General features: G+C 40.7%; 1 long non-coding RNA gene across 1 annotated transcript in view; it reads right to left on the minus strand.

Annotated features, from left to right (window-relative positions):
- The window catches only part of LOC127433113 (uncharacterized), a 49027-nt gene extending 27941 nt beyond the window's left edge, over positions 1 to 21086 (minus strand). The window contains exons 1-2 of the long non-coding RNA XR_007895846.1: positions 20936 to 21086; positions 18089 to 18138 (exon numbers count right to left, since the gene is read on the minus strand). This is a non-coding gene — a long non-coding RNA (uncharacterized LOC127433113). The remainder of the gene's footprint in view (positions 1 to 18088; positions 18139 to 20935) is intronic.
- Positions 21087 to 21098: the final 12 nt, after the last annotated feature.

The raw sequence follows: 21098 nt of genomic DNA on the forward strand, positions 1-21098 counted from the left end.
TTTTTTTATATCAATATGTCAAATGTTAATATGAATAAGTTGTCTCTCTCCACATGGAAAGTGAATGGGTTGGGGCACCCTATAAAAAGAAGGAAGGTTATTTCTTTTCTTAAACATAAGAAATATGATATAGTGTTTCTTCAAGAAACACATCTTTCCCCACAGGAAGCTGAAAAATTTGGTAAGATATGGGGTGGACATGTTTTCTTCAGTGCTGGCTCAAGTAAGAGCAGGGGAGTCATTACATTAATAAGTAAACATCTACAATTCAAATTTCTCAAACAGATTAAAGATAAATTAGGAAGAGTCATTATTGTTTTAGCAGAAATTCAGGGGCAAAGGTTGATTTTGGCTAATATTTATGCACCTAACATTGATGATCAGGGCTTTTTTATAGATCTTGAAGGGATGTTGCAAGCCGCTGGCACCCCACATGATATAATTTTGGGAGGAGACTTTAATCTTTTGATGGACTCAGTTCTTGATCATAGTGAAGCAAAAGTGTGTAAGCTCCCTAGAGCAACAGTGATGCTTCACAGGATGTGTAAAAATCTTGATCTTGCAGATATTTGGAGACTTTTGAACCCATCTGATAGAGACTATACATTTTTTTCCATCAGTCCATAAGATTTATTCTAGAATATATTTTTTTTATTTATTTATTTTATCTAAGTCTCTCATTTCATCTGTTGCTGACTGCTCAATTGGAAATGCCCTGGTGAGTTTGGAGATGTTGCCACATACGGTGAAAACGAAATCATATAGTTGGCGCTTTAATGTATCCCTTTTGCAAAATCCTGATTTCCAACAAATGTTAAAGACCGAAATCAGTGTTTATATGGAGACCAACTGGTCCTCAGTATCTTCTGTGGGCGTGGCTTGGGAGGCACTTAAGGCGGTTCTTAGGGGTCAGATCATATAGTATGCCTCATTCACCAAAAAAATCCAAAGCACAAGAACTTGTGGAGTTTGAAGGGAATATTAAAAGTGCAGAGGCAGAGCTGAAGCGCAGAATGTCATCTGATGGCCTCAGAGAATTGACTCGACTGAAATACAGATATAATGCTATTTTGTCGCAGAAAGTGGAGTTTTGGTTATTCAGGGCAAGACAGTCATACTTTGAGTCGGGGGACAAAGCAGGGAAGCTTTTGGCCAGATATATAAAACAGAGAGAGTCTTTTTCTACCATTCCCTCAGTGAAATCTGCTGGTGGTGAAATTTTTACCTCGGCCACTGATATTAATAAGAACTCTTTAAAAGTATATCTTAATCTTTATAGTTCTACGTCTTCGTCTACTGATGAAGATATTAGAAACTTTGTGGAACCATTAGAACTTCCTAAACTGACGACTGAGCAAAAAAATTATCTTGATTCTGAGATAACCTTGGAGGAACTTGACGAGGTAATTAAGGCCTTACCTACAGGCAAAGCTCCGGGGCCAGATGGTTTTGCTGCTGAATTTTTTAGATCTTATGCTACAGAACTGGCTCCACATTTGTTAGAAGTTTACACGCAATCATTAAAGAACGGAAAGCTTCCTCCAACTATGACACAAGTCTGGATCAGTCTGATTCTTAAAAAGGACAAAAATCCAAGTGTGTGTAAAAGTTACCGTCCAATTTCCCTGATCCAGCTTTATGTAAAAATGTCGTCCAAAATTTTGGCTAATCGTTTAAGTAAGGTTATGACATCTCTTATACATATAGATCAGGTGGGGTTTATTCGGGGCTGCAGCTCTTCTGATAACATTAGGCGTTTCATTAATATCATGTGGTCAGTAGCGAATGATCAGACTCCGGTCGCTGCCATTTCACTTGACGCCGAAAAGGCGTTTGATACGGTAGAATGGGATTATCTTTTTAAGATTTTAGAAATGTATGGGTTCAGGAGTACATTTATTGGTTGGATTAAGTTACTTTATAGACATCCTGTAGCAGCGGTACAAACAAATGGATTAATTTCAGATTATTTTACTCTGGATAGGGGCACTCGGCAGGGTTGCCCTCTTTCCCCATTATTGTTCTGTCTTGCCCTGGAACCATTAGCCTCCGCGATAAGAAAGGAGGATGATTTTCCAGGGGTGGTGGCGGGATAAGATTCTGCTTTACGCAGATGATATTTTATTATTCGTCTCCAACCCCACTAGATCTATGCCTTGCCTCCACAGAATTATTAACTCCTTTTCCAAGTTCTCTGGATACAAAGTCAACTGGTCTAAATCCGAAGCTTTAGCTCTGACTGCGTACTGCCCAGTAACGGCCTATCAGCTGGGCGCCTTTCAGTGGCCCAAACAGGGCATTAAGTATTTGGGTATTTTATTCCCAGCAAATTTGTCTGATTTAGTTAGTGATAATTTTGACCCTTTAATTAAAAAGTTTTAACGATGTGGACAGATGGGCTTCATTACATTTATCGATGATTGGGAAGATTAATGTTATTAAAATGAACTGTATTCCAAAATTCAACTACCTGCTACAGTCACTCCCTATAGATGTCCCCCTGTCTTATTTTAAGCAATTTTATAGAATTAACATCCCAGACTACATTCCAACAAATTACACAGGCCGGCTGACAAAGGTGGGTTAGGCTTACCCAAGATTTTGTTTTATTATTATGCATTCAGTCTCAGGCATTTGGCTCATTGGTCGCTTCCACCTGAGAGAGCCCCTCCCTGGTTTTCTGTTGAACAGGAAGTCCTTGCCCCTATTTCACCATTGCAAAGTCTTTCTATTAAAGTAACCAGAGAAGTTAAGTCACACCCCATTATTTCACATTTGCACATGATTTGGACAAGAGTGGCCGGAGTATTTAATTCGGACATTTATTTAAATGTTGCCTTAAGCATATGGCTGAACCCAAAATTATGTATCAATAAGTCCCCTTTCTGTTGGTCAGAGTGGATTGTGAGAGGGGTTGTTACACTCGGCGACCTGTATGAGAGTGGAGTTTTGAGATCTTTTGAGAATTTGGGTCATCATTTTGGGATTTCCAGATCTCAGTTTTATAGGCATTTACAGCTGTGCCACATGCTCTGTACTATTTTTGGAAGTAGCACACACCCCCCTAGAAGCATCTGCCCTAAAGTGGCAGATGCTTTGGGAGAGGTGATTACTGCTTTTGGAAAAGGTCATGAGGCATCAGTGTATTACTCCCTGCTGGTTCGGTGTCTGGGTGATGGAGCTTTAGCTTCTATCAAGATTATGGGAAAAAGATGTGGACTAGGATTCTAAAAAATGTCAAATCTGCATCTAGAGATGCAAGGGTTCGCCTTATGCAATTTAAGATTTTACATAGATTTTACTGGATGCCCTCTAGATTATATAGGCTTGGTCTTAAAGACACACCCAACTGCTGGCATTGTCAATCAGAAGTTGGAGACACAACTCATGCCTTTTGGGGGTGTGTTAAGATTCAAGATTTTTGGATGAAGGTGCAGAGCTATTTGTTTGACGTTTTGGGCACTCAAGTTTTGCTTTGCCCCAGACTTTGTATTTTGGCCGATGGAGCGGTCATAAATTTGGTGGACAAATTTATAAAAAATTGGGTTTTAACAAGTGTTATGATTGGCAGACAAGTCATTTTAAGGGGCTGGAAGACCGATGGAGCGAAATCATTTCCAGAGTGGTGTACAGAGATGGGGAGGGTGGCAGCGTTTGAAGAAGAGGTATCTAGAGGATTGGGTAATTTGGACTTGTTTATGGGAAAGTGGGGCAAATATTTGGCATTTTTGGAGGGCTCTCGGGGAGGGACAGTGGAAAGAGAGATGTAGAGGTTATGTGTGTGATTTATTATATTTTATTATTTATTTTATTTTTTAATATTTGTTTTTGTATAATTATGTGGAACCACTGGGATATTCTTATGGGTAGGGTTGGGTGTTGGGGATTGGGGGGGAGCAGTAACAGAGGTGGTTAAGTATTGATTCTGTTTGTATATGTTCTTGCTTTTATGTGTTAATATAGGAATCAATAAAAAAAATGTTAATGTAAAAAAGATGTTGGTATACAGAAACTACCTTTCAAAAATAACTTATCCTGAGAAATACATTCTACAACGTACATTTTAAATCAGTCTCTGGCAGTCTCTCACAACTTCCTTAAAATCTTAAGGAAGCTGTGAGAGACTGCCAGTATTTACTCAGCAAAGTTTCTTAAGAGGTCTGAAAGTCTGCTAAGCCACCTAGTTTGGGGATGTTTCAGCTAGAAGTGTGTGTGTGTGTGTGTGTGTGTGTAAGTATGTGTGTGGGCTATCTAATGGAATTCCCCAAATTTTCCATTCAAGAGTGCAATTGATACTGATAATGGAAAGTTATGGTTTTACTCTCACTTTTGCATTGCAGCACTTCAAAGGCAGCTTAATGAAACCAGATTTTTGGGATTAACTCTTTTGTTAATGTAATACTGTTATTAATGTCTGGGGGGGGGGGGGGAAGGCAAGGCAAGCGAACTGCCAGGTCTTTCTGTGATACATGTGTTGTTTCCTATCCCAGAGCAATCTGACCACATGCCAGCTACATTTGGCGAAAGACTTCCTCTTGAACCAGATCAACGACTTCCGAGAAATATTTAGCATTACACTAAAGAGGCCTGGGTGGGATGCTGCTATAAGTATTTTTTTATGAGACAGAGGAGAAGGGAGTATTTAATTATGATTAACAAATTACTTCAAGAGCTTTATTTTGTAGACCATAGGCAGCAGTGCATATATTTTCAAAGGTAACCAAATCAGATTTTAAAAACATTCAGTGTCCCCACTATCTTAGTTTCAAAAACACTGAATTGTTCAAAAACTTTAGAGGTATTATGACTTTATTTTTTCCACTATTAGAACATTAATTTGAAATCTGAATAAATTACTAAACATCGAATGCCCAGATGGGGAATGAAGTGCAAAATGTGAGATGTGATTATTCAAATTAGTCTCAACAACTACTATTTTGCAGGAGATCTCTCATTGTAAGAAAATATTTAATCTGAGCATTTCAAACAAAACAATCAGGAAAAAAGCAGATGAGAAGTATTGTACATTGTGTACACAACACATTTAACACAGCATTTAGAGTTCGGTTTTGCAAGTTAAATCAAAGTAACAAATAAAAATAATTTAAACATTTTAAAATGTTTTCTCTAGATGTTAGACTGAAATTTTAAAAGAAGCACAATGTATAAAAGCAGATGATTTTGGGGATTTAGTGACTGGATATCAAAATCAATCATCTCAGGCTGCTGAGTCTCCACTGAAGATCAAGACACTGAATTCACAGTCTGCTGCTGTGTTTCTGGTAAGACACAACACCATTTATAGTACATATTAACTTTAATTTAGGTTAGAGACTACCATGTGTCTTAGAGTGCAAGTCTGATTTATATGTCTTAAAACAGAATATTAAGAAAATAAATGAATAATTGTGAAGTAGTTGCATGCTAACCTTTTTTCAAGGGCTTTCATTATATATTTCAGGGCAAATTCTGACCCATGATTCAAGCATTTCCTCCCTGCACCTTTCCTCAGTGTGACACTTTACCAAAATCCAAAACAAACAGGTGAAGATGATTTCATTCAAAAAACCTTTTTCTTTTTTTTTTCTTTTTTTGCTAAAAAGTAAAAATAATAAAAAGTAAAAACATAGTCTAAGTGCTTACACAATCTCCATGGATTTACAAGAGGGACTTGGAGGGAGGATTTCAACCTTCTCAATTGCCTTTCGAGCAACTTTATTCACTCCTTAATCAGCGCAAAAACACCTGCCCTTCGGACTTCGAGACCCTGCCTGTCCTAAAAGAGTATTTATTTAAAATCACTTTTATAGTTTATATGCCAAAGTATCATATAATGGTAAAAAATAAATCCTTGCAAAGCCTTTACAGGTAAAGAGAAGCTTTGTGTCAGGGATGAGACCAGAGATCCAAGTGCGGAGGCAAAGTTACCAGAATTTATTAACAATAATCAAACACAGCTGAGCTGGCGAAGCGTGAGGGAACCCGGCACCCTCATGGTGTTTCGCATTTTTTCTTCATTGTTTATAAATGCTTTAGACTATACGTTTCAGAATAAGCCTTACCAGTAATCATCAATCCCTTTTCAAGCAGGAATTAGTTCTGGTACAGTTACATTAAATTCATATCCACTTTATTCACATAATGCCCTTAATATTGATGTTTTCACCATGATGCTTCAAAGAGAATCTTGGCCTTAAACCTCTGAGAGCAAGCTTTGTGCAAAAGTGGCAAGTAAAAAAAATCTCAGTAGGAGAGGAGAAAACGATGGCTTTAGCACTATACTTTTATGGTGCTTTTTTGTCATTTTTTAAGGGAAATGTATGGTGGATTGTGAAAAAATTGCATTGCCAGATATGCATTTTCTTCTATTGGTGACAACAGGGCTATCACTCATGGCACACTTTCTCAGGCAACATGTGGTTATGTATTTTATAATATTAATATCTTTATTTCCATCATGCTGAAGAACACAGGAATAAATGAAAAGCAGCTTTGACAGCTCTGAGACATTTGGAACTTTACATGAGTGTGACATCTGCATGTAAGTGTATTCCAGATAGGATCACTTCCTACATGGAACCCACTAAGCTCTAGAATAAATAGAAATCCCCATCAACATTGTGCCCCTGAACAAATCGCAATACCTAGTTTGTTCCAAGCCATATCCCAGCTATAGTATGCTGTGAATCTATTTTAAATAAAAAGCATCTGTTAAATACCTACATTCAAGCCAAAACTGTTTTCATATCAAATGTGAATTAATGGAATCATTTAAACTCTAGGCTATAACATTACTCAATATCAGACTGATTTCACTTCACTTGCTTATCAGAATCAGAATGAGCTTTATTGCCAAGTATGCTTACACACACAAGGAAATTGTTATTGTGATAGAAGCTTCCAGTGCAAAGAGAATGCAATCATATTTAAGCAATATCATACGAGCAAGAGTGCTATATGGCCCTACATCAGCACTGCTGTGATTCGGCCGCAGGCACGAGGCCGCAGGCTGAGTGCCGTTGGTAATCACAGCAGTGCTGATGTAGGGCCATATAGCACTCCCTACGCCAGCTGAGGAAGCAAGTGAACAAGTGAATTAAAAAAAAACATTGGAAAAACTGAGTACGGTCATAAAAAATGCATTTGTGCATGTAACTACTTTCTTACGTGACGGATGAGAACCTGCCGTTGCTGTTTCAAAATAAATGATGCACCAAGCCTCCGTTAGTAATTCAAAAATTTTACTTTAGAAATAGTATCATGGCTTGTGCTGTTTCGAACAAGTTATTGGATAAACAAGGATGGATGTGTGTGTGTGTGTGAGACAGAGAGATGGAGCATGTGCAATCACCTGTTGCCACTCCCAAGCAGAGATGCTGTCAGCTTTCTGAAGATCAGCTTTCTCAGTGGAAAAATAGCATCCAAGCGGGGGTATTTCTCCCTATTTCGCCGTAGCCGGTGCGCAAGAGTCGATCATTATAGAAATCGCAATGTCCTCCCGCATTTTAAACAGCACGCATTGTGTAATTAATCAGTCTGTTGTGTCTCTCAGCTGTGATGAGCCGTAATGCTGAAGTTGTACATTTAAAGCCGTTTAAAGTTATTTCCTAGCTTTAGTAGTGTAGTAGTAATTCATTTAAGCGATCACGAAGAGCTGTTTTATGTAAACAGTGGCTGACGCGGATTCACTTCACGTCACTTAACTGGCTCATATTACACACAAAAATTATCTTTTGCCACCACCTGCTGTCTAACATATGTAATGTCAAAAAAAAAAAAAAAAAAAAAAAAGACATGTAAAAAGAGAAACAGTAGCTCTTAACACATATGCACTGCACTGCTCTTACACTTTAGTTTAGAAGCGCACGAACACAAGCGGATTGATACACACAGTGAAGCATCCGAGTGCTGATAGTGTCAGACCATCAGTGCTCATGGAACATCTCTCGTCCAATCAGATTCGAGGACCGGAACTAACTGTTGTATATATATATATACATACAAACATATACATTTAAACATATATACATATAGTGAAATAAAAATAAAAAATAAGATATAACAGATAAAAAAAGAGAAATATACAATAGAGCAATAATGTTTTTTGAATATTTTATATACAGATATACAGTTATGTGCAGATGATGTATTGAAGAAGAGGTAGGATATGTTAAAGAATATAAATTAAATATGTATATAAGTAGGAATGGATGGATTGAATATTGCACATGGTTGTATTGACAAAAGGAAAGTATTTGGGGGCAGTTTTAACTGTTCATGAGGTGGATGGCCTGAGGGAAAAAACTGTTCCTGTGCCTGGCTGTTCTGGTTCTCAGTGCTCTGTAGCACCGGCCAGAGGGCAACAGTTCAAAAAGGAAGTGTGCTGGGTGAATGGAGTCAAGAGTGATTTTACCAGCCCTTTTCGTCACTCTGGATGTGTACAGTTCTAGCACGGTGGGTAGGGGAGCACCAATATTCCTCTCAGCAGTCCGAACTATCCTTTGAAGTCTTCTGATGTTTGAGTTGGTAGCTGAACCAAACCAGACAGTTATAGAAGTGCAGAGCACAGTCTCAATGACTGCTGAGTAGAACTGTATCAGCAGTACCTATGGCAGGTTGAACTTCCTCAGCTGGCGTAGGGAGTACAATATCTGCTGGGCCTTTTTCAAAATTGAGTCTATGTGGGTCTCCCACTTCAGGTCCTGTGAGATGGTAGTGCCCAGGAACCTGAATGACTCCACTGCTGCCACAGTGCTGTTCAGAATGGTGAGTGGGGTTAATGTTGGGGTGCTCCTTCTAAAGTCCACTATCATCTCCACTCTTTTGAGCATGTTCAGCTCCAGGTTGTTTTGACTGCACCAGACGGCCAGGTGTTCAACTTTCCTTCTGTATGCAGACTAATCGTCATCTTGGATGAGGCAAATGACTGTAGTGTCATCTGCGAACTTCAGGAACTGCACTGGCAGTGCAGACATTTATGTACAGGGAGAAGAATAGTGGGGAGAGCACACATCCCTGGGGGGCACCAGTGCTGACTGTACATGTGCTGGAGGTGAATTTCCCCATTCTCACTAGCTGCTGCCTGTCCATCAGAAAGCTGGTGATCCACTGACAGATAGAGGCAGGAACAGAGAACTGGGTTAATTTAGTCCATAGGAGACCAGGGTTGATGGTGTTAAAAGCCAAACTCAAGTCAACAAATAGTATCCTTGCATAAGTCCCTGGTCTGTCTAGATGTTGAAATATGTAATGCAGTCCCATATTGACTGCATCATCTACAGACCTGTTTGCACGATAGGCAAACTGCAGGGGATCCAGGAAGGGTTCAGTGATGTCCTTCAGATGGGCCAACACCAGTCTCTCAAATTACTTCATGACAACAGTTGTCAGAGTGACAGGTCTGTAGTCATTACTTCCTGTGATTTGGGGTTTCTTTGGATGATTGTGGAGCGTTTCAAGCAGCAGGGAACTTCACACTGCTCCAGTGATCTGTTGAAGATCTGTGTGAAGATGGGGGCCAGCTGGTCAGCACAGGTTTTTAGACAAGTGGGTGAACACCATCTGGGCCCTGTGCTTTTTTTGTCTTCTGTTTCCGGAAGACCCGGCACACATCCTCTTCACAGATCTTAAGTGTAGTTTGAGTAGCAGGAGAGGGGAAGAGGGTGGTTGCAGGAGGTGTAAATGTTTGTGTGCTGTGAAGGTTGAAGCAGGTGTGGTGTGTGTGTGACTTGGCTTTTCAAATCTACAGTAAAACACATCCAGCCAGTTGTTGATTACCTACAGTGTTGGGGGATGGTGTTCTATAGTTGGTAAAGTCTTTCAGGCCTCTTCACACTGATGCAGGATCGTTAGCTGAAAACTGGTTATTCAGCTTTTCAGAATAGCTTCTTTTAGCCACTCTAATCTCCTTTGTCAGTCTGTTTTTGGTCTGGTTGTGCAAGATTTTATCCCCACTTCTGTAAGCATCCTCTTTGACTTGACGAAGCTGCCTGAGTTTTGCTGTAAACCATGGTTTGTCATTGTTGTATGTTAAATAAGTCCTAGTAGGAATGCACATATCTTCACAGAAACTGATATATGATGTCACAGTATCTGTGAGCTCGTCCAGGTCTGTGGCTGCAGCCTCAAAAACACTCCAATCAGTGCAGTCAAAGCAGGCTTGTAGTTCCAGCTCTGCTTCATTGGTCCTTCTCTTTACAGTCCTTACTACAGGTTTAGCCGATTTTACTTTCTGCCTGTAGGTCAGAAGAAGTTAAACCAGACAGTGATCAGAGAGTCCCAAAACTGCTCGAGGGACAGAGCGATATGTATCCTTTATTGTTGTGGAGAAATGATCCACTTTATTTCTGTCTCTGGTGGGGCATATGTAATGTGTAATGTGCTGTCTGTATTTAGGTAGTTCACATGTGATATTTCCCTTGTTAAAATCTCCAAGAATAATAATAAGTGAGTCCGGGTATTGTTGCTCCATGTCTGTGATTTGATCAGCCAGCTGTTGCAGCGCTGTGCTCACACACACGTGTGGAGGAATATAAACACTCACAAGAATACATGACAAAAACTCCTGCGGCGAGTAGAAAGGCTTACAGTTTATGAAGAGCACCTCTAAATTAGGACAGCACATCCTCTCATATTCCCCGTTAACTTTGAACAGCTGGAAGCCCGGTAGATGTAATGTGCTGTCCAGAATGGCTTCACTCAGCCAGGAAGCACAATGCAGCAGAATTAGCAAAGTCCTTGTTTTTGCAGGTGAGGAAAATTAATTAGTCTGTTTTGTTAGGAAGAGTGTGGAGATTCGCTAGATGGATGCTTGGCAGCGCAGTTTAAAAGCCGCGCTGTCGAAGCTTGACCAGCGCCCTGGCTCGCTTCCTGCATTTGCGTCTTTTAACGCGCTTGTACAGCACTGCTGCTCCTCCAACTAAAATGTCCAACAGAATGTCCGAATAATCAAAAACAGGTAAAAGATTGCATGTGCTGCCAAAAATTCAGCAGCTCGTCTCTTGTAAAACTGATCGGAAATAAATTACTAAACACAGGACAAACAAAAAAAACAAAAAAAGAACTGGTGAGCTCCACACCAAGGCAGCCATCTCTGGCGCCATCTTAGGAAGACTTACCTGTGCTTTGCGACAACTGAAAACATGTGATCATCTCTAAACTAAACAGTATATTTTAATGACTTAATTCATCACCACAGTTCACATTTACTAACAGGTATTTCAGTTTAGTTGATTCTGTAACTTTTATAGCTTTAAGACATATATTTTTTTACATTGCTATAAGCTATCAAGCTCTGTATTATATCAAGTTTATATTATATTATATCAAGTTTAACTATACATGTGGAAAAATAATCCTGGTTTTATTACTGGTTTTTATTACTAATTCTGTAAACTATTAGAACATCATAAATGCCGTCCTTTAGCCAGGCTCTCAATGGGAGTGTGCTGGAGAGAGGGGAGGTGCAAATTAATGAGCCTCGTTTGGGCAGCAGTTGATGAGGCACACCTGATGTTAATAGAGCCTCATTAGGGAAGCTGGCTTTTATCTCATTGTGTGCACACACTGACATCCTTTGCAGGTCTAGGAGCAGAATGGGGAGGGTGCCGGCCGAGTTTGATGAGCCACCGGACCTGCTCCCCGGACCCCCGGCACTAGTTAAGATGTGTAGCCGGGGGCAACAGCACGAGTTGTGGCCGACGGGCATGGATGTCAGGCCACCTTCCCCTCACACTCAGTGTCCCTTGGGAAGACAGGGTGCTAGATAAGCCACCTCCCCTTGTGTCCTGGAAGGAGGGGAGCACTTGCGGCCGTCGGACCCCACCCACATCCTGGACCATCCTATTGACACTACTCCTGCCTACACATACCCCATTCACAGCGAGGGAACCAGATCCCCTTTATTTTGGACACTTTCCCCTTTGGACACTTTATTCCTCTTTTTGGACATTTTCTGTTTATTATTATTTCCAGACAGACACACTGTGTCTGTCTCTTGCTCACACAGTCATACCTTTCTCTCTCACCCACCCACCTTTCCACTGCTATTGCTACCTCTCTTCGCAAAATCTCTTTTCCTTTCTGAATGTAAACACTGCTACAGACACTTTATGCTCCACTTTAACAAACTGTCTAGACAGCATCTGTCATCTCTCCTTCAGGCCAGCATGTGCAACATCTTCCAACACCATCTGTGAAGCAGACTCCCTCTCTGAAAATGGCTAAAGACACAACTTTTTCATGAGATCTGAACCCTACCCTTACACTATAATCTCTGTCTTGGCTCATACTTTTCTAATGTCTCCTTAAGATAAATCGCTTATGTTGTAATCTTCCTCATTTTGTAAGTCATTTTGGATAAAAGCATCTGCTAAATTAATAAATGTAAAATACTCACTGTTCTAAATGTATAGCCACAAGACATAAACAATATGCTTGCTACCATGACTCTAGTGTGATTATATACAGAAGAATTAATGTAAGTGCTTTATAAGCTTCACATTTCAGACTTTTAAACCCTCCAAAAACTGTCCCATTCACTTCCATTGTAAGTAACCTTCATTTTTTCTCTTTTTTTCTTTTTTTGAATAAGAGGAGAGATGAGCTGATATTATTTTTTGTGGTAATCAACATTATGCAACAAATTCTGTTTATTGTTTACTTGTATTAACCCATAATATTCCTTGAACTACAAAGTCACTGTTCAAACCCTCACCAATTTCTAATTCTCTTTTGCAGATTAGTGAGCACTTCATTCTTCTTCTGCTCATCTCTCCAGCCATTGCAAACTTTCAGGTTCAAACTGTGTGCTCAGGTTGTACTTGTGCTTTAATGTAGTTTCTCCCATATGATCCCTGCACACACCACACTCCCCCCACCCACCCTGGGTCTGGGTCAAGCCCATGCAGAGGCGGCACTCAGTGTGTCAGTCTACACTCACTGTGAGTGCATGAGACTCAAAACGCATTGCTCTCGGCTCTCCCTCTTTCTGAAGGATGAGTTTAGTCCCCTCCCCTCCCACCATGCTTCTTCAGGGGCTCCCAAGGGACCACATGAGGGAGACGTGCAAGGGCGGGATGATGAGCTGGATGACTTTGAGGAGATTTTCATAAGCACAAGCCTTGTGTGTCTCCTAGCCTCATCCTCTAGCGTTTTCAGCTGTGGAGAACACCCATAATGATCTGTGTCCCACTATTGGAGCGCAGGGCTCCATTACGCTTGCCGGTCACTTTGAGGATAAGAACGATATGGTGTCTGAAGATGAGGCCTGGACTCATTCTTTGGAAGAGCTCACCAGTACTTCTCTCCGAGGAGAGGAAGACCAGGCAGCAGTCTCTGAAACTGAACTGTCTAAGGTGCTCTCTCGGGCAGACAAGAACCTCAAACTGGAATGCCCCACTCCCAGTGCACCCAAGTAATCTTGGCTAGATGAACAGTTCTACCTGAGCCAATGTTACTCCGTATTCTGCCGTCTGCTGTCTGGTGTCTGGCGAGTGCCATCTCTGGCTTAATGAGATGCGTGAGAGGGACAAATCTGTGCTGCTAGACACCCAAGTGTCTCAGCAGAAGCTGTTTGGTGAAGTCATAAGTGCCTTCACCGAAAGGTTTCAGGCGGCACAGAAGCAGTCGCAGGCCTATAAGCTCCTCTTGCAGAGTTGAGGGGGCTCTGCAGCACCTCTGACTCGCTCACACTCTTCTTTGGGCCAACTGCCACACAAACTCAGTGCGCCCACTGCACCACCATGGAGGAAAACAGAGATGGAGCCCGGGTGAGGTCCCAACGTCCTTGGCCCAAGCACAAGATCACGGTCCCAAGGCCCCCTAGTACTTGGCCTCCCGCCAATCAGGAGAAGCATTCCTGACATCGCTGGCATGAAGTATGGACTTGAACCCACAGATGATATTGTTCCGGCTGCCATAAGGACCCAGATCATACCATCGAGTCCCTGCAGAGCTTCAGTCGCCTTTCTAGATAGTTCCCATGATCTACAAGAAAACTGTGTTTATGTTTCAAATGTTGTTGGCTTCATGCAAAGTGTGTTTCATGAACCAATAAAAGCTGCAGGCCCTGACACAATTGCTTGGGGCACAAAAACGAACTTTTCCAGTTCATGCCTCAACAATAAACACACAATATGCCCACTTCCCGAGGGCAAGCAATGCTCAGCAATATATAGAGGGGCCCCAGTGTCATCTGGCTCATTACGCAGATGCGTTGCACCATCTTCTGGGTATTTTGAGCAGGATGCTGATGCACAATCAAGCAAGGATACGTGTTACTGTTCGCAAGGCGGCCTCCAAAGGTGTTATTTCCTCCACCATAATGGTGCGGGATGCACCGGCTCTACATTCAAAGATATTACGTCTCTTTGCAAAAGATGCGATTGAGTCGATATCAACAGATGATGCCCATAGCCGCTATTTTCTAGTCACCACAAAGGACGGAGAATTACATCCCATTCTTGACATTCGCCTTCGAGGGGACTGCTCACCAGTTCAAAGTCCAGCCCTTCGGCTTATCTCTGGCTCCTTGCACAAGTACGAAATGTGTCAATGCGGAGCTCGCTCCACTGAGGCTGAGCAGCATTCACGTTATGAATTACCTCGACAACTGGTTGCTCTTAGCAATGTCAGAGGAACAAGCTTTTTAAACACAGAGGCCTGTTACTTGCACATTTGGAGTGTTTTGGACTCAAAGTCAACTGGTCAAAGAGCGTGGTAATGCCCAGCCGCCAGATCTCATTCCTGGGAATGAATCTTGTCTCTGTCTCTATGTTAGTGCACCTGACAGAAGAACACGTTAATTCCATTCTCTGGTGTTTAAACACTTTCAAGCTTGGAAAAATGTTTCCGCTGAAGCTTTTTCAATGGTCCCTGGGCCTCATGGCCTCCGCAACAGTGGTCACTCCGCTGGGGCTATTTTGAATGAGACCTCTTCAGTGCCGGCTCAGATTTAAGGTGCCTCATCATTCAAGGCAACACGGTCACTTACGTCTTGTGGTATCATGCTGCGGTCTAGCTGCACTAACCATTTGGAAAATGCCCACGTTCTATCCGACGGGCGTGGCACACAGTCAAGTATCTAGCGGCAAATTGGTCATAACGGATGCTTCGAAAACAGGCTAGGGAGCCCTGTGCAATGGATTTTCAGCCTATGGCACCTGGACAGATGCTCAAATGACCTGACACATACATTTTCTGGAACTACTTGCTGTATTTCTAGCATTGATGGCTTTCCAGTCAGGGTTAAAGTTAGAAGTTTACATACTCTTTAGCAAATACATTTAAACTCAGTTTTTCACAATTCCTGACATTTAATCATAGAAAACATTCCCTGTCTTAGGTCAGTTAGGATCACTACTTTATTTTAAGAGTGTGACATATCAGAATAATAGTAGAGAGAATGATTTATTTCAGATTTTTTACTTTCATCACATTCCCAGTGGGTCAGAAGTTTACATACACTTTGTTAGTATTTGGTAGCATTGCCTTTAAATTGTTTAACTTGGGTCAAATGTTTTGGTAGCCTTCCACAAGCTTCTCACAATAGGTTGCTGGAATTGTGGCCCATTCCTCCACACAAAACTGGTGTAACTGAGTCAGGTTTGTAGGCCTCCTTGCTCGCACATGCTTTTTCAGTTCTGCCCACAAATGTTCTACCAGGTTGAGGTCAGGGCTTTGTGATGGCCACTCCAATACCTTGACTTTTTTGTCCTTAAGCCATTTTGCCACAAATTTGGAGGTATGCTTGGGGTCATTGTCCATTTGGAAGACCCATTTGAGACTGAGCTTTAACTTCCTGGCTGATGTCTTGAGATGTTGCTTCAATATATCCACATAATTTTCCTTCCTCATGATGCCATCTATTTTGTGAAGTGCACCAGTCCCTCCTGCAGCAAAGCACCCCCACAACATGATGCTGCCACCCCCATGCTTCACAGTTGGGATGGTGTTCTTCAGCTTGCAAGCCTCACCCTTTTTCCTCCAAATATAATGATGGTCATTATGGCCAAACAGTTCAATTTTTGTTTCATCAGACCAGAGGACATTTCTCCAAAAAGTAAGATCTTTCTCCCCATGTGCACTTGCAAACTGTAGTTTGGCTTTTTTATGATGGTACTGGAGCAGTGGCTTCTTCCTTGCTGAGCAGCCTTACATGTTATGTCAATATAGGACTAATTTTACTGTGGATATAGACACTTGTCTACCTGTTTCCTCCAGCATCTTCACAAGGTCCTTTGCTGTTGTTCAGGGATTGACCTGCACTTTTTGCACCAAACTACGTTCATCTCTAGGAGACAGAATGCATCTCCTTCCTGAGCAGTATGATGGTTGCGTGGTCCTATGGTGTTTATACTTGCGTACTATTGTTTGTACAGATGAACGTGGTACCTTCAGGCCTTTTGAAATTGCTCCCAAGGATGAACCATACTTGTGGAGGTCTTGGTTGATTTCTTTTGATTTTCCCATTATGTCAAGCAAAGAGGCACTGAGTTTGAAGGTAGGCCTTAAAATACATCCACAGGTACACCTCCAATTGACTCCATTTAGCCAATTAGCCTATCAGAAGCAAATTGGCTAACTGCCTAAAGGTTTGGCATCATTTTCTAGAATTTTCCAAGCTGCTTAAAGGCACAGTTAACTTAGTGTATGTAAACTTCTGACCCACTGGAATTGTGATATAGTCAATTAAAAGTGAAACAATCTGTCTGTAAACAATTGTTGGAAAAATTACTTGTGTCATGCACAAAGTAGATGTCCTAAACGACTTGAAAAAACTATAGTTTGCTAGTATGAAATCTGTGGAGTGCTTAAAAATGAGTTTTAATGACTTAAACCTAAGTGTATGTAAACTTCTGTCTTCAACTGTGATGAACCTGACAAATCAGTTTCTCCTCAGGTGCAAGAAATCGATAAGTGCAATGCACATTCGGGGTCACATGAAAAATGCATATTTTCTCTTGTGACAGGGCATTATACAAGGAGAATAGAGACTTAAACCTCAGACAGTTCTGATGTTAAGGGATCTATTCGGGGAAGCCGAAATCACAGGACTCATTTGGAGCAACTCATTGTTACCTGTGGTACTCCCTGACACATGCTCCTCTGGGTCTGGATGCCCTAGTCCACAAATGACCAGCAGGACGCAAGTATGCATTCTCTCCCGTCCACTTAGATGCCCTGGAAAGGCCAAACTGCCCATGGATCCCAGTGTTAATAGAGCTCTTGGATGCCCCGCAGGCGGGGGGCATGATTTGGCATCCACAACTGGAATAGTGGAAATTTTATTTCTGGCCACTGAACGGTGCCTGACTGACACAGGTGGGCTATCGCAACCAGTGCTCGACACTATATTACAGGCCAGAGCCCCTTCGATGAGATGTTTATACACCTTGAAATGGCGAGTGTTCGCTGATTGGTGTTCCTCTCGAGGCGAGGACCCTGTACAATGCCCCGTACAGCCTATACTTCACTTTCTGCAAGAACGTTTGGATGAGGGTCTCACCCCGTCTATACTTAAAGTATATGTCGCTGCCAATAACAACCAGTCAAATCCCAGTGGGCGGTCTGTCAGTAGGCAGACGTCCTTTTATTGAGAAATTCTTGTGTGGCACGAGGCAGTCGAGACCATCTCGCCCCATTACAGTGAGCACCTGGGAAGAGAGAGGTGACATCCAGGTTGTAAAACCTAGCAAAATGTATTAAGTGCTGTCCCGCAACTATAATGCACAACTATTTCAAAAGGTGGAAACATTCATTGATGCTCAAGAAGGAAACACACCATATTAACCCTTGTGCTGTGTTCGTTTTGTGCTAACACATTTTTGTGTTCCCGGTAAAAAATGACGGCCCACTAAGATTGTTTACAAATATTGCATATTTCATCTAATGAGATATTATAAAATATAATATCTCATATTGCATTTATTATCACAATATATATCATCAGATATTTTTAACAACTTCTTTTTCAGTAATTATGACAGGTTTTGTACTACTTTTTTGAACATATTTTTTAAAAATATATGTTTATTGATAGAAGGATTACTTGAACAGAGCTTATACCAGGCCAGTGGATGGCACTCACTGCGGAACCAGTGGGTTGAAAATATTCACCAAAGAATCCAAGACAGCTGTCTGTTAAAAAAAAAAAAACAGTGGTCGATGGGGCCGTATATAAGATAAAAAAGGAAATGAAATACAAAAATTAAATATGGTTAAATGAAAATCAATCCATATGCATCCTTCAAAAATTATCCATAACAAACACTCATACATAATTACATAAGACATATGACTCTTGTGAACACATATTTAATGTAATTTATGAGCATTTTGTGTAAAATGTTATATTTACCCAAACACTTCTCAACCGATGAATAAAACTGGGAGCTCTCTTGCCCAATGTATGTTCTCACATTTCTAACACGAGAGAGTGCCAGAAAACAGATGTCGCAAAAATCCGGTGTCGCAAAACTCTGGTTTTAAAGGGACCACGTCCAATTTATGTCTAGAGTTTAATTACATGAAATGTCTCCACTTGGCTACAATTACATAATAAATTAAAAACCACTTTCTTGATCTGAACAAAATAGGTGTCATTTTAAAGCTTAGAATCGGGACTTTACAATGCATATAGCTCATCGTACCATTTCTTAAATAATGCTTTTTAGTTTGCTGACAAATAAGAACTGTTTCATTCTCATCATTTACAAATTTGTTATCACAACAATTATATTTAGAGTTGGTAAAACCATAAAAAAGATAGGATAGCCATGTGTTATACAGTATATTGTTGGAAAGGTCTCAATTAGTAGAATGGAATGAGCAAATTTGTTTCATTCAGAGGCCAAACTGCAAACACAACATAATATGATAAGCAGATCTTGAAAAATTCATCAAAGAGAGTACATGGAAAGACGATACACAAAAGGGCACTCAACACACTTTGTGTGTGTGTGTGTTAGAGAGAGAGAGAGAGAGAGAGAGAGAGAGAGTGTGTGAGTGTGTGTGTGTGTGTGTGTGCGTGCACACATGTCCGAGGACGTTGTGTGTGCAAACACACATCCACAAATGTGCTCCTCTAAAGGATACTCTTGAACATTTAATATTTCTGTATTTTGAAGTAAAATCCATTCATTTCCAATGGCAGGCACAACAAGTGTAACAAAGTGAAAGAAAACCCGGAAAAATGTAAAGAAAATGGTGAACAAAGTCAAGGAATTTAATTCCAACTGGATTAAGTTAAAAATATTCGTAAGAAAAAAAAGTCATCTGGGTCAAAATGACCGGAAGAAAACATAAGGTTTAAGAACCAAGGGGATGTAAACTTCAGAACAGGGGCCTGTGCATCCGTCACTTAATTTATCTAAGATGATGTGGCATATTTCAGTTCTTCTAATCGTGTTAATTCCTCTCCAACTAATTCTGTTTTTCAAACACATGAATGGAGCTAATTAGTATATCTGGATTGAGGGCACATGTATGGATACTTGAAACAATAATCATGCAATGATTGGTTGGTGACAAAACAGTCCAATGTAATGACATCATAAACTTTAATAAAAATATTATATTGTAACCACTGATATATATTTAGAACTGGATCGCTGGTGCAGTGGTAAACTGCCTGCAGGAGGTGAAGCCACCGGAAGTGTTCGAGTGGCCATCTTGGTATGCTCAAACTGTCATAGAGCATCAATGACCGACAGGCTAAAACGCCCGTTTCACCATCTCTGATCTCTGGATACAATAGTCGCGTTTCGCAATCTAGTGACAATCATGTTTAATTTGCTTGTTATGGACAATATTTGTTATGAGGTAGAAGATATACGTGGATCGTGATGTCAGAGCATTCACCTTCCCCGGTCGATGTGCAGACTTCCGTGAAGTTGGCACCCCATATAATTAAATCATTACCTAATCTGAGTGGCGGGCTATGCATTAAAAGTCTAGGCTTTCAGTGTGATTCATGCCATTAAGAAAACACAGTTTCACAATGAATAAGACATCCTATGCCTTTGGGTATCATACATTATGTCGCAGCTAACTAATAATACCAATTGACATTTTAAAAACACATCCACGCACGAAAGCCAGAACTTGAAATTACACTTAATGCTCAAGCAAGCCTAATTTTAACTGCAGCATGACTGTTTTGTGAAATGAACTTCTCCCGAACAGACTTTCAAAAATCATAATTTTTCATATGAATCTACCAAGGAGGTCTATAATACCTGGAAAAATCGATCTAATAATATTTGCGATTTAAATGTTGCTTGCAATAAATTTCGTTTCGTCAGGGTACACAGTTATGCTGCGTTCCATTCAAGTTGGATGTGGGATATTCCTACTTGATATCTCTGACCATAAATGCATTCCATTCCCCGATGACGTTTAAGGAAACAAAACTGCAATGCTCCTGTTAGCTTAGCAGGGGTTTGACTCTCATTAGAAATGTCTCCTAGCAACCCAACTGATAAACAATGCTGCAGCGCTAGCATTTGTGCTTCAGGTGTACGATTATCAAAAGAGATTATAATGTTTTATACACCTATTTCTGCAGGCATTTGTTAAACAAGCTTTAATATCATGTAATGTGGAAACGAACTCATTTATCGATATTACTTAATAAAGTGAATGTTTATCAGTTTGTATATCTCCCTGAGTGTCGACATGTTTGTGTGACATCATGCACCTGCATCTCGACGAAATCAGAGTTGAGAATTTCTGCACGAGCCTACAAGTTGTAATTCTCACTTAAAGATGCATTTCATTGCACTTTTCCTAGTAGGAAGTTGTACAATTAGACTTTCCGAGTTGAATGGAACGCAGCACTACTTTTCAAAACTTGATCCGACACTGAATTCTCAAGCAGCCTAATTTACACTTAGAAAACTCTTGATGTTGATATAACAATGCAAAAAGCACTTACCAATTTGCTCGAAGTGAAAATCAGTCCTCCTTTCCTGTATAATAAATTAAGCAATCACATGGTCATGCAGAACATCTCGTGTTTTTAAATCCATAAGGATCTCTTTCTCAATGGCGATAGCGGCAGTGTTGACAATCAACTCGACAGCAAGATCTCGCGCTCT

Source organism: Myxocyprinus asiaticus, chromosome 4 (genome assembly GCF_019703515.2).
Source record: "Myxocyprinus asiaticus isolate MX2 ecotype Aquarium Trade chromosome 4, UBuf_Myxa_2, whole genome shotgun sequence".
Lineage (NCBI taxonomy): Eukaryota > Metazoa > Chordata > Actinopteri > Cypriniformes > Catostomidae > Myxocyprinus > Myxocyprinus asiaticus.